Source organism: Cherax quadricarinatus, chromosome 45, assembly GCF_038502225.1.
Source record: "Cherax quadricarinatus isolate ZL_2023a chromosome 45, ASM3850222v1, whole genome shotgun sequence".
Lineage (NCBI taxonomy): Eukaryota > Metazoa > Arthropoda > Malacostraca > Decapoda > Parastacidae > Cherax > Cherax quadricarinatus.
This window is the reverse complement of record NC_091336.1, coordinates 8,404,621-8,417,394: the sequence shown is the minus strand read 5'-3', so window position 1 is coordinate 8,417,394 and position 12,774 is coordinate 8,404,621.

Below are 12,774 nucleotides of genomic sequence, written 5' to 3'. Positions count from 1 at the left end.
TCCCATCTTGTGTTCTTGTGCTCCCATCTTGTGTTCTTGTGCTTCCATCTTGTGTTCTTGTGCTTCCATCTTGTGTTCTTGTGCTCCCATCTTGTGTTCTTATGCTCCCATCTTGTGTTCTTGTGCTCCCATCTTGTGTTCTTGTGCTCCTATCTTGTGTTCTTATGCTCCCATCTTGTGTTCTTGTGCTCCCATCTTGTGTTCTTGTGCTTCCATCTTGTGTTCTTGTGCTTCCATCTTGTGTTCTTGTGCTCCCATGTTGTGTTCTTGTGCTCCCATCTTGTGTTCTTATGCTCCCATCTTGTGTTCTTGTGCTCCCATCTTGTGTTCTTGTGCTCCTATCTTGTGTTCTTATGCTCCCATCTTGTATTCTTGTGCTCCCATCTTGTGTTCTTGTGCTTCCATCTTGTGTTCTTGTGCTCCCATCTTGTGTTCTTGTGCTCCCATCTTGTGTTCTTGTGCTCCCATCTTGTGTTCTTGTGCTCCCATCTTGTGTTCTTGTGCTCCTATCTTGTGTTCTTGTACTTCCATCTTGCGTTCTTATACTTCCATCTTGTGTTCTTGTGCTCCCATCTTGTGTTCTTGTGCTCCCATCTTGTGTTCTTGTACTCCTATCTTGTGTTCTTGTACTCCCATCTTGTGTTCTTGTACTCCCATCTTGTGTTCTTGTATTCTTGGCCCGGTGGCCTGGTGGCTACAGCTCCCACTTCACACACGGAGGGCCCGGGTTCGATTCCCGGCGGGTGGAAACATTTCGACACGTTTCCTTACACCTGTTGTCCTGTTCACCTAGCAGCAAATAGGTACCTGGGTGTTAGTCGACTGGTGTGGGTCGCATCCTGGGGGACAAGATTAAGGACTCCAATGGAAATAAGTTAGACAGTCCTCGATGACGCACTGACTTTCTTGGGTTATCCTGGGTGGCTAACCCTCCGGGGTTAAAAATCCGAACGAAATCTTATCTTATCTTATCTTACCCATCTTGTGTTCTTGTGCTCCCATCTTGTGTTCTTGTGCTGCCATCTTGTGTTCTTGTGCTCCCATCTGGTGTTCTTGTTGTCCCATCTTGTGTTCTTATGCTCCCTTCTTATGTTCCTGTGCTCCCATCTTGTGTTCTTGTGCTCCCATCTTGTGTTCTTGTGCTCCCATCTTGTGTTCTTGTGCTCCCATCTTGTGTTCTTGTACTCCCATCTTGTGTTCTTGTGCTCCCATCTTGTGTTCTTGTGCTCCCATCTTGTGTTCTTGTGCTCCCATCTTGTGTTCTTGTGCTCCCATCTTGTGTTCTTGTGCTCCCATCTTGTGTTCTTGTGCTCCCATCTTGTGTTCTTTTGCTCCCATCTTTTGTTCTTGTGCTCCCATCTTGTGTTCTTGTACTCTCATCTTGTGTTCTTGCACTCCCATCTTGTGTTCTTGTACTCCCATCTTGTGTTCTTGTGCTCCCACCTTGTGTTCTTGTACTCCCATCTTGTGTTCTTGTGCTCCCATCTTGTGTTCTTGTACTCCCATCTTGTGTTCTTGTACTCCCATCTTGTGTTCTTGCACTCCCATCTTGTGTTCTTGTACTCCCATCTTGTGTTCTTGCACTCCCATCTTGTGTTCTTGTACACCCATCTTGTGTTCTTGTGCTCCCATCTTGTGTTCTTGTACTCCCATCTTGTGTTCTTGCACTCCCATCTTGTGTTCTTGTGCTCCCATCTTGTGTTCTTGTACTCCCATCTTGTGTTCTTGTACTCCCATCTTGTGTTCTTGTACTCCCATCTTGTGTTCTTGCACTCCCATCTTGTGTTCTTGTACTCCCATCTTGTGTTCTTGTACTCCCATCTAGTGTTCTTGTACTCCCATCTTGTGTTCTTGTGCTCCCATCTTGTGTTCTTGTGCTCCCATCTTGTGTTCTTGCACTCCCATCTTGTGTTCTTGTACTCCCATCTTGTGTTCTTGTGCTCCCATCTTGTGTTCTTGTGCTCCCATCTTGTGTTCTTGTGCTCCCATCTTTTGTTCTTGTGCTCCCATCTTGTGTTCTTGTACTCTCATCTTGTGTTCTTGCACTCCCATCTTGTGTTCTTGTACTCCCATCTTGTGTTCTTGTGCTCCCACCTTGTGTTCTTGTACTCCCATCTTGTGTTCTTGTGCTCCCATCTTGTGTTCTTGTACTCCCATCTTGTGTTCTTGTACTCCCATCTTGTGTTCTTGTGCTCCCATCTTGTGTTCTTGTACTCCCATCTTGTGTTCTTGCACTCCCATCTTGTGTTCTTGTACACCCATCTTGTGTTCTTGTGCTCCCATCTTGTGTTCTTGTACTCCCTTCTTGTGTTCTTGCACTCCCATCTTGTGTTCTTGTGCTCCCATCTTGTGTTCTTGTACTCCCATCTTGTGTTCTTGTACTCCCATCTTGTGTTCTTGTACTCCCATCTTGTGTTCTTGCACTCCCATCTTGTGTTCTTGTACTCCCATCTTGTGTTCTTGTACTCCCATCTTGTGTTCTTGTACTCCCATCTTGTGTTCTTGTGCTCCCATCTTGTGTTCTTGTGCTCCCATCTTGTGTTCTTGCACTCCCATCTTGTGTTCTTGTACTCCCATCTTGTGTTCTTGTGCTCCCATCTTGTGTTCTTGTTCTCCCATCCTGTGTTCTTGCACTCCCATCTTGTGTTCTTGTGCTCCCATCTTGTGTTCTTGTGCTCCCATCTTGTGTTCTTGTACTCCCATCTTGTGTTCTTGTGCTCCCATCTTGTGTTCTTGTACTCCCATCTTGTGTTCTTGCACTCCCATCTTGTGTTCTTGTGCTCCCATCTTGTGTTCTTGTACTCCCATCTTGTGTTCTTGTACTCCCATCTTGTGTTCTTGTGCTCCCATCTTGTGTTCTTGTGCTCCCATCTTGTATTCTTGTGCTCCCATCTTGTGTTCTTGTGCTCCCATCTTGTGTTCTTGTGCTCCCATCTTGTGTTCTTGTGCTCCCATCTTGTATTCTTGTGCTCCCATCTTGTATTCTTGTGCTCCCATCTTGTGTTCTTGTTCTCCCATCTTGTGTTCTTGTGCTCCCATCTTGTATTCTTGTGCTCCCATCTTGTATTCTTGTGCTCCCACCTTGTGTTCTTGTACTCCCATCTTGTGTTCTTGTGCTCCCATCTTGTGTTCTTGTACTCCCATCTTGTGTTCTTGTACTCCCATCTTGTGTTCTTGCACTCCCATCTTGTGTTCTTGTACTCCCATCTTGTGTTCTTGCACTCCCATCTTGTGTTCTTGTACACCCATCTTGTGTTCTTGTGCTCCCATCTTGTGTTCTTGTACTCCCATCTTGTGTTCTTGCACTCCCATCTTGTGTTCTTGTGCTCCCATCTTGTGTTCTTGTACTCCCATCTTGTGTTCTTGTACTCCCATCTTGTGTTCTTGTACTCCCATCTTGTGTTCTTGCACTCCCATCTTGTGTTCTTGTACTCCCATCTTGTGTTCTTGTACTCCCATCTTGTGTTCTTGTACTCCCATCTTGTGTTCTTGTGCTCCCATCTTGTGTTCTTGTGCTCCCATCTTGTGTTCTTGCACTCCCATCTTGTGTTCTTGTACTCCCATCTTGTGTTCTTGTGCTCCCATCTTGTGTTCTTGTACTCCCATCTTGTGTTCTTGCACTCCCATCTTGTGTTCTTGTGCTCCCATCTTGTGTTCTTGTGCTCCCATCTTGTGTTCTTGTACTCCCATCTTGTGTTCTTGTGCTCCCATCTTGTGTTCTTGTACTCCCATCTTGTGTTCTTGCACTCCCATCTTGTGTTCTTGTGCTCCCATCTTGTGTTCTTGTACTCCCATCTTGTGTTCTTGTACTCCCATCTTGTGTTCTTGTGCTCCCATCTTGTGTTCTTGTGCTCCCATCTTGTATTCTTGTGCTCCCATCTTGTGTTCTTGTGCTCCCATCTTGTGTTCTTGTGCTCCCATCTTGTGTTCTTGTGCTCCCATCTTGTATTCTTGTGCTCCCATCTTGTATTCTTGTGCTCCCATCTTGTGTTCTTGTGCTCCCATCTTGTGTTCTTGTGCTCCCATCTTGTATTCTTGTGCTCCCATCTTGTATTCTTGTGCTCCCATCTTGTGTTCTTGTGCTCCCATCTTGTGTTCTTCTGCTCCCATCTTGTATTCTTGTGCTCCCATCTTGTGTTCTTGTGCTCCCATCTTGTATTCTTGTGCTCCCATCTTGTGTTCTTGTGCTCCCATCTTGTATTCTTGTGCTCCCATCTTGTGTTCTTGTGCTCCCATCTTGTGTTCTTGTGCTCCCATCTTGTGTTCTTGTCCTCCCATCTTGTATTCTTGTGCTCCCATCTTGTGTTCTTGTGCTCCCATCTTGTATTCTTGTGCACCCATCTTGTGTTCTTGTGCTCCCATCTTGTATTCTTGTGCTCCCATCTTGTGTTCTTGTGCTCCCATCTTGTATTCTTGTGCTCCCATCTTGTGTTCTTGTGCTCCCATCTTGTATTCTTGTGCTCCCATCTTGTGTTCTTGTGCTCCCATCTTGTATTCTTGTGCTCCCATCTTGTGTTCTTGTGCTCCCATCTTATGTTCTTGTGCTCCCATCTTGTGTTCTTGTGCTCCCATCTTGTGTTCTTGTGCTCCCATCTTGTATTCTTGTGCTCCCATCTTGTGTTCTTGTGCTCCCATCTTGTGTTCTTGTGCTCCCATCTTGCATTCTTGTGCTCCCATCTTGTGTTCTTGTGCTCCCATCTTGTGTTCTTGTGCTCCCATCTTGTGTTCTTGTGCTCCCATCTTGTATTCTTGTGCTCCCATCTTGTGTTCTTGTGCTCCCATCTTGTATTCTTGTGCTCCCATCTTGTGTTCTTGTGCTCCCATCTTGTGTTCTTGTGCTCCCATCTTGTGTTCTTGTGCTCCCATCTTGTGTTCTTGTGCTCCCATCTTGTGTTCTTGTGCTCCCATCTTGTGTTCTTGTGCTCCCATCTTGTGTTCTTGTACTTCCATCTTGTGTTCTTGTACTCCCATCTTGTGTTCTTGTGCTCCCATCTTGTGTTCTTGTGCTACCATCTTGTGTTCTTGTGCTCCCATCTTGTGTTCTTATGCTCCCATCTTGTGTTCTTGCACTCCCATCTTGTGTTCTTGCACTCCCATCTTGTGTTCTTGTGCTCCCATCTTGTGTTCTTGTGCTCCCATCTTGTGTTCTTATGCTCCCATCTTGTGTTCTTGTGCTCCCATCTTATGTTCTTGTGCTCCCATCTTGTGTTCTTGTGCTCCCATCTTGTGTTCTTGTGCTCCCATCTTGTGTTCTTGCACTCCCATCTTGTGTTCTTGTGCTCCCATCTTGTGTTCTTGTGCTCCCATCTTGTGTTCTTGTGCTCCCATCTTGTGTTCTTGTGCTCCCATCTTGTGTTCTTGTGCTCCCATCTTGTGTTCTTGTGCTCCCATCTTGTGTTCTTGTGCTCCCATCTTGTGTTCTTGTGCTCCCATCCACAGGATGGATATGGGGCGTACAATAAATTAGCCCCCATTTAGGTGGCAAAATCTAATCTGACTGGTGGTGGACAAGTGACAATCAGCCTTACTGAACCTTGTTAGGTTGATAGACTGAAAAAGGTAATAAACCAACCAAATATTTCAGTTAAACCGTGAAAAAGTTGAGGTAGTAAAATGATCAAAAAAATGCGAAGAGAAGCTGTGATTGGTTGAAACAGTACCTGTAAGAGGAGCTGTGATTGGTTGAAATCACCTGTAAGAGGTACTGTGATTGGTTGAAATCACCTGTAAGAGGTACTGTGATTTGTTGAAACTACATGTAAGACTTACTGTGGTAGGTTGAAACAGCACCTCTAAGAGGTACTATAATTAGTTCATGAGAGTGCTTGTAAATAGAGCTGTGATTGGTTCAAGGAGTGCCTGTAAGTAGAGCTGTGATTGGTTCAAGGAGTGCCTGTAAGTAGAGCTGTGATTGGTTCAAGGAGTGCCTGTAAGTAGAGCTGTGATTGGTTCGTAGAGTGCCTGTGAGTAGAACTGTGATTGGTTCAAGGAGTGCCTGTAATTAGAGCTGTGATTGGTTCAAGGAGTGCCTGTAAGTAGAGCTGAGATTGGTTCAAGGAGTGCCGGTAAATAGAGCTGTGATTGGTTCAAGAAGTGCCTGTAAGTAGAGCTGTGATTGGTTCAAGGAGTGCTTGTAAGCAGACCTGTGATTGGTTCCAGGAGTGCTTGTAAGTAGAGCTGTGATTGGTTCAAGGAGTGCCTGTAAGTAGAACTGTGATTGGTTCAAGGAGTGCCTGTAAGTAGAGCTGTGATTGGTTCAAGGAGTGCCTGTAAGTAGAGCTGTGATTGGTTCGTAGAGTGCCTGTGAGTAGAACTGTGATTGGTTCAAGGAGTGCCTGTAATTAGAGCTGTGATTGGTTCAAGGAGTGCCTGTAAGTAGAGCTGAGATTGGTTCAAGGAGTGCCGGTAAGTAGAGCTGTGATTGGTTTAAGAAGTGCCTGTAAGTAGAGCTGTGATTGGTTCAAGGAGTGCTTGTAAGCAGACCTGTGATTGGTTCCAGGAGTGCTTGTAAGTAGAGCTGTGATTGGTTCAATGAGTGCCTGTAAGTAGAGCTGTGATTGGTTCAAGGAGTGCCTGTAAGTAGAGCTGTGATTGGTTCAAGGAGTGCCTGTAAGTAGACCTGTGATTGGTTCAAGGAGTGCCGGTAAGTAGAGCTGTGATTGGTTCAAGGAGTGCCTGTAAGTAGAGCTGTGATTGGTTAAAGGAGTGCCGGTAAGTAGAGCTGTGATTGGTTCAAGGAGTGCTTGTAAGTAGAGCTGTGATTGGTTAAAGGAGTGCCGGTAAGTTGAGCTGTGATTGGTTCAAGGAGTGCCTGTAAGTAGAGCTGTGATTGGTTCGTAGAGTGCCTGTGAGTAGAACTGTGATTGGTTCAAGGAGTGCCTGTAATTAGAGCTGTGATTGGTTCAAGGAGTGCCTGTAAGTAGAGCTGAGATTGGTTCAAGGAGTGCCGGTAAATAGAGCTGTGATTGGTTCAAGAAGTGCCTGTAAGTAGAGCTGTGATTGGTTCAAGGAGTGCTTGTAAGCAGACCTGTGATTGGTTCCAGGAGTGCTTGTAAGTAGAGCTGTGATTGGTTCAAGGAGTGCCTGTAAGTAGAACTGTGATTGGTTCAAGGAGTGCCTGTAAGTAGAGCTGTGATTGGTTCAAGGAGTGCCTGTAAGTAGAGCTGAGATTGGTTCAAGGAGTGCCGGTAAGTAGAGCTGTGATTGGTTTAAGAAGTGCCTGTAAGTAGAGCTGTGATTGATTCAAGGAGTGCTTGTAAGCAGACCTGTGATTGGTTCCAGGAGTGCTTGTAAGTAGAGCTGTGATTGGTTCAATGAGTGCCTGTAAGTAGAGCTGTGATTGGTTCAAGGAGTGCCTGTAAGTAGAACTGTGATTGGTTCAAGGAGTGCCTGTAAGTAGAGCTGTGATTGGTTCCAGGAGTGCTTGTAAGTAGAGCTGTGATTGGTTCAATGAGTGCCTGTAAGTAGAGCTGTGATTGGTTCAAGGAGTGCCTGTAAGTAGAGCTGTGATTGGTTCAAGGAGTGCCTGTAAGTAGACCTGTGATTGGTTCAAGGAGTGCCGGTAAGTAGAGCTGTGATTGGTTCAAGGAGTGCCGGTAAGTAGAGCTGTGATTGGTTCAAGGAGTGCCTGTAAGTAGAGCTGTGATTGGTTAAAGGAGTGCCGGTAAGTTGAGCTGTGATTGGTTCAAGGAGTGTAGGTAAATAGAGCTGTGATTGGTTCAAGAAGTGCCTGTAAGTAGAACTGTGATTGGTTCAAGGAGTGCTTGTAAGCAGACCTGTGATTGGTTCCAGGAGTGCTTGTAAGTAGAGCTGTGATTGGTTCAAGGAGTGCCTGTAAGTAGAACTGTGATTGGTTCAAGGAGTGCCTGTAAGTAGAGCTGTGATTGGTTCAAGGAGTGCCTGTAAGTAGAGCTGTGATTGGTTCGTAGAGTGCCTGTGAGTAGAACTGTGATTGGTTCAAGGAGTGCCTGTAATTAGAGCTGTGATTGGTTCAAGGAGTGCCTGTAAGTAGAGCTGAGATTGGTTCAAGGAGTGCCGGTAAGTAGAGCTGTGATTGGTTTAAGAAGTGCCTGTAAGTAGAGCTGTGATTGGTTCAAGGAGTGCTTGTAAGCAGACCTGTGATTGGTTCCAGGAGTGCTTGTAAGTAGAGCTGTGATTGGTTCAAGGAGTGCCTGTAAGTAGAGCTGTGATTGGTTCAAGGAGTGCCTGTAAGTAGAGCTGTGATTGGTTCAAGGAGTGCCTGTAAGTAGAGCTGTGATTGGTTCAAGGAGTGCCGGTAAGTAGAGCTGTGATTGGTTCAAGGAGTGCCTGTAAGTAGAGGTGTGATTGGTTCAAGGAGTGCCTGTAAGTAGAGTTGTGATTGGTTCATGGAGTGCCTGTAAGTAGAGCTGTGATTGGTTCAAGGAGTGCTTGTAAGTAGAGCTGTGATTGGTTAAAGGAGTGCTTGTAAGTAGAGCTGTGATTGGTTCAATGGAGTGCCTGTAAGTAGAGCTGTGACTGGTTCAAGGAGTGCCTGTAAGTAGAGCTATGATTGGTTCAAGGGAGTGCCTGTAAGTAGAGCTGTGATTGGTTCAAGGGAGTGCCTGTAAGTAGAGCTGTGATTGGTTCAAGGGAGTGCCTGTAAGTAGAGCTGTGATTGGTTCAAGGAGTGCCTGTAAGTAGAGCTGTGATTGGTTCAAGGAGTGCCTGTAAGTAGAGCTGTGATTGGTTCAAGGAGTGCCTGTAAGTAGAGCTGTGATTGGTTCAAGGGAGTGCCTGTAAGTAGAGCTGTGATTGGTTCAAGGAGTGCCTGTAAGTAGAGCTGTGATTGGTTCAAGGAGTGCCTGTAAGTAGAGCTGTGATTGGTTCCAGGAGTGCTTGTAAGTAGAGCTGTGATTGGTTCAAGGAGTGCCTGTAAGTAGAACTGTGATTGGTTCAAGGAGTGCCTGTAAGTAGAGCTGTGATTGGTTCAAGGAGTGCCTGTAAGTAGAGCTGAGATTGGTTCAAGGAGTGCCGGTAAGTAGAGCTGTGATTGGTTTAAGAAGTGCCTGTAAGTAGAGCTGTGATTGATTCAAGGAGTGCTTGTAAGCAGACCTGTGATTGGTTCCAGGAGTGCTTGTAAGTAGAGCTGTGATTGGTTCAATGAGTGCCTGTAAGTAGAGCTGTGATTGGTTCAAGGAGTGCCTGTAAGTAGAACTGTGATTGGTTCAAGGAGTGCCTGTAAGTAGAGCTGTGATTGGTTCCAGGAGTGCTTGTAAGTAGAGCTGTGATTGGTTCAATGAGTGCCTGTAAGTAGAGCTGTGATTGGTTCAAGGAGTGCCTGTAAGTAGAGCTGTGATTGGTTCAAGGAGTGCCTGTAAGTAGACCTGTGATTGGTTCAAGGAGTGCCGGTAAGTAGAGCTGTGATTGGTTCAAGGAGTGCCGGTAAGTAGAGCTGTGATTGGTTCAAGGAGTGCCTGTAAGTAGAGCTGTGATTGGTTAAAGGAGTGCCGGTAAGTTGAGCTGTGATTGGTTCAAGGAGTGTAGGTAAATAGAGCTGTGATTGGTTCAAGAAGTGCCTGTAAGTAGAACTGTGATTGGTTCAAGGAGTGCTTGTAAGCAGACCTGTGATTGGTTCCAGGAGTGCTTGTAAGTAGAGCTGTGATTGGTTCAAGGAGTGCCTGTAAGTAGAACTGTGATTGGTTCAAGGAGTGCCTGTAAGTAGAGCTGTGATTGGTTCAAGGAGTGCCTGTAAGTAGAGCTGTGATTGGTTCGTAGAGTGCCTGTGAGTAGAACTGTGATTGGTTCAAGGAGTGCCTGTAATTAGAGCTGTGATTGGTTCAAGGAGTGCCTGTAAGTAGAGCTGAGATTGGTTCAAGGAGTGCCGGTAAGTAGAGCTGTGATTGGTTTAAGAAGTGCCTGTAAGTAGAGCTGTGATTGGTTCAAGGAGTGCTTGTAAGCAGACCTGTGATTGGTTCCAGGAGTGCTTGTAAGTAGAGCTGTGATTGGTTCAAGGAGTGCCTGTAAGTAGAGCTGTGATTGGTTCAAGGAGTGCCTGTAAGTAGAGCTGTGATTGGTTCAAGGAGTGCCTGTAAGTAGAGCTGTGATTGGTTCAAGGAGTGCCGGTAAGTAGAGCTGTGATTGGTTCAAGGAGTGCCTGTAAGTAGAGGTGTGATTGGTTCAAGGAGTGCCTGTAAGTAGAGTTGTGATTGGTTCATGGAGTGCCTGTAAGTAGAGCTGTGATTGGTTCAAGGAGTGCTTGTAAGTAGAGCTGTGATTGGTTAAAGGAGTGCTTGTAAGTAGAGCTGTGATTGGTTCAATGGAGTGCCTGTAAGTAGAGCTGTGACTGGTTCAAGGAGTGCCTGTAAGTAGAGCTATGATTGGTTCAAGGGAGTGCCTGTAAGTAGAGCTGTGATTGGTTCAAGGGAGTGCCTGTAAGTAGAGCTGTGATTGGTTCAAGGGAGTGCCTGTAAGTAGAGCTGTGATTGGTTCAAGGAGTGCCTGTAAGTAGAGCTGTGATTGGTTCAAGGAGTGCCTGTAAGTAGAGCTGTGATTGGTTCAAGGAGTGCCTGTAAGTAGAGCTGTGATTGGTTCAAGGGAGTGCCTGTAAGTAGAGCTGTGATTGGTTCAAGGGAGTGCCTGTAAGTAGAGCTGTGATTGGTTCAAGGGAGTGCCTGTAAGTAGAGCTGTGATTGGTTCAAGGGAGTGCCTGTAAGTAGAGCTGTGATTGGTTCAAGGGAGTGCCTGTAAGTAGAGCTGTGATTGGTTCAAGGAGTGCCAGTAAGAATCAGTCATGCTCTTAGTAAAGGAAATGTAAGTTGTGTTGTAAGTAGACTTTGTGCAATAATTATGTTAAGGTTACTGTCATGTTGAACACTGTCTTACTGTCATGTTGAACACTGTCTTACTGTCATGTTGAATACTGTCTTACTGTCATGTTGAACACTGTCTTACTGTCATGTTGAACACTGTCTTACTGTCATGTTGAACACTGTCTTACTGTCATGTTGAATACTGTCTTACTGTCATGTTGAACACTGTCTTACTGTCATGTTGAACACTGTCTTACTGTCATGTTGAACACTGCCTTACTGTCATGTTGAACACTGTCTTACTGTCATGTTGAACACTGTCTTACTGTCATGTTGAACACTGTCTTACTGTCATGTTGAACACTGTCTTACTGTCATGTTGAATACTGTCTTACTGTCATGTTGAACACTGTCTTACTGTCATGTTGAACACTGTCTTACTGTCATGTTGAACACTGTCTTACTGTCATGTTGAATACTGTCTTACTGTCATGTTGAACACTGTCTTACTGTCATGTTGAACACTGTCTTACTGTCATGTTGAACACTGCCTTACTGTCATGTTGAACACTGTCTTACTGTCATGTTGAACACTGTCTTACTGTCATGTTGAACACTGTCTTACTGTCATGTTGAACACTGTCTTACTGTCATGTTGAACACTGTCTTACTGTCATGTTGAACACTGTCTTACTGTCATGTTGAACACTGTCTTACTGTCATGTTGAACACTGTCTTACTGTCATGTTGAACACTGTCTTACTGTCATGTTGAGCACTGTCTTACTGTCATGTTGAACACTGTCTTACTGTCATGTTGAACACTGTCTTACTGTCATGTTGAACACTGTCATGTTGAACACTGTCTTACTGTCATGTTGAACACTGTCTTACTGTCATGTTGAACACTGTCTTACTGTCATGTTGAACACTGTCTTACTGTCATGTTGAACACTGTCTTACTGTCATGTTGAACACTGTCTTACTGTCATGTTGAACACTGTCTTACTGTCATGTTAAACACTGTCTTACTGTCATGTTGAACACTGTCTTACTGTCATGTTAAACACTGTCTTACTGTCATGTTGAACACTGTCTTACTGTCATGTTGAACACTGTCTTACTGTCATGTTGAACACTGTCTTACTGTCATGTTGAACACTGTCTTACTGTCATGTTGAACACTGTCTTACTGTCATGTTGAACACTGTCTTACTGTCATGTTGAACACTGTCTTACTGTCATGTTAAACACTGTCTTACTGTCATGTTGAACACTGTCTTACTGTCATGTTAAACACTGTCTTACTGTCATGTTGAACACTGTCTTACTGTCATGTTGAACACTGTCTTACTGTCATGTTGAACACTGTCTTACTGTCATGTTGAACACTGTCTTACTGTCATGTTGAACACTGTCTTACTGTCATGTTGAACACTGTCTTACTGTCATGTTGAACACTGTCTTACTGTCATGTTGAACACTGTCTTACTGTCATGTTGAACACTGTCTTACTGTCATGTTGAACACTGTCTTACTGTCATGTTGAACACTGTCTTACTGTCATGTTGAACACTGTCTTACTGTCATGTTGAACACTGTCTTACTGTCATGTTGAACACTGTCTTACTGTCATGTTGAACACTGTCTTACTGTCATGTTGAACACTGTCTTACTGTCATGTTGAACACTGTCTTACTGTCATGTTGAACACTGTCTTACTGTCATGTTGAACACTGTCTTACTGTCATGTTGAACACTGTCTTACTGTCATGTTGAACACTGTCTTACTGTCATGTTGAACACTGTCTTACTGTCATGTTAAACACTGTCTTACTGTCATGTTGAACACTGTCTTACTGTCATGTTAAACACTGTCTTACTGTCATGTTGAACACTGTCTTACTGTCATGTTGAACACTGTCTTACTGTCATGTTGAACACTGTCTTACTGTCATGTTGAACACTGTCTTACTGTCATGTTGAACACTGTCTTACTGTCATGT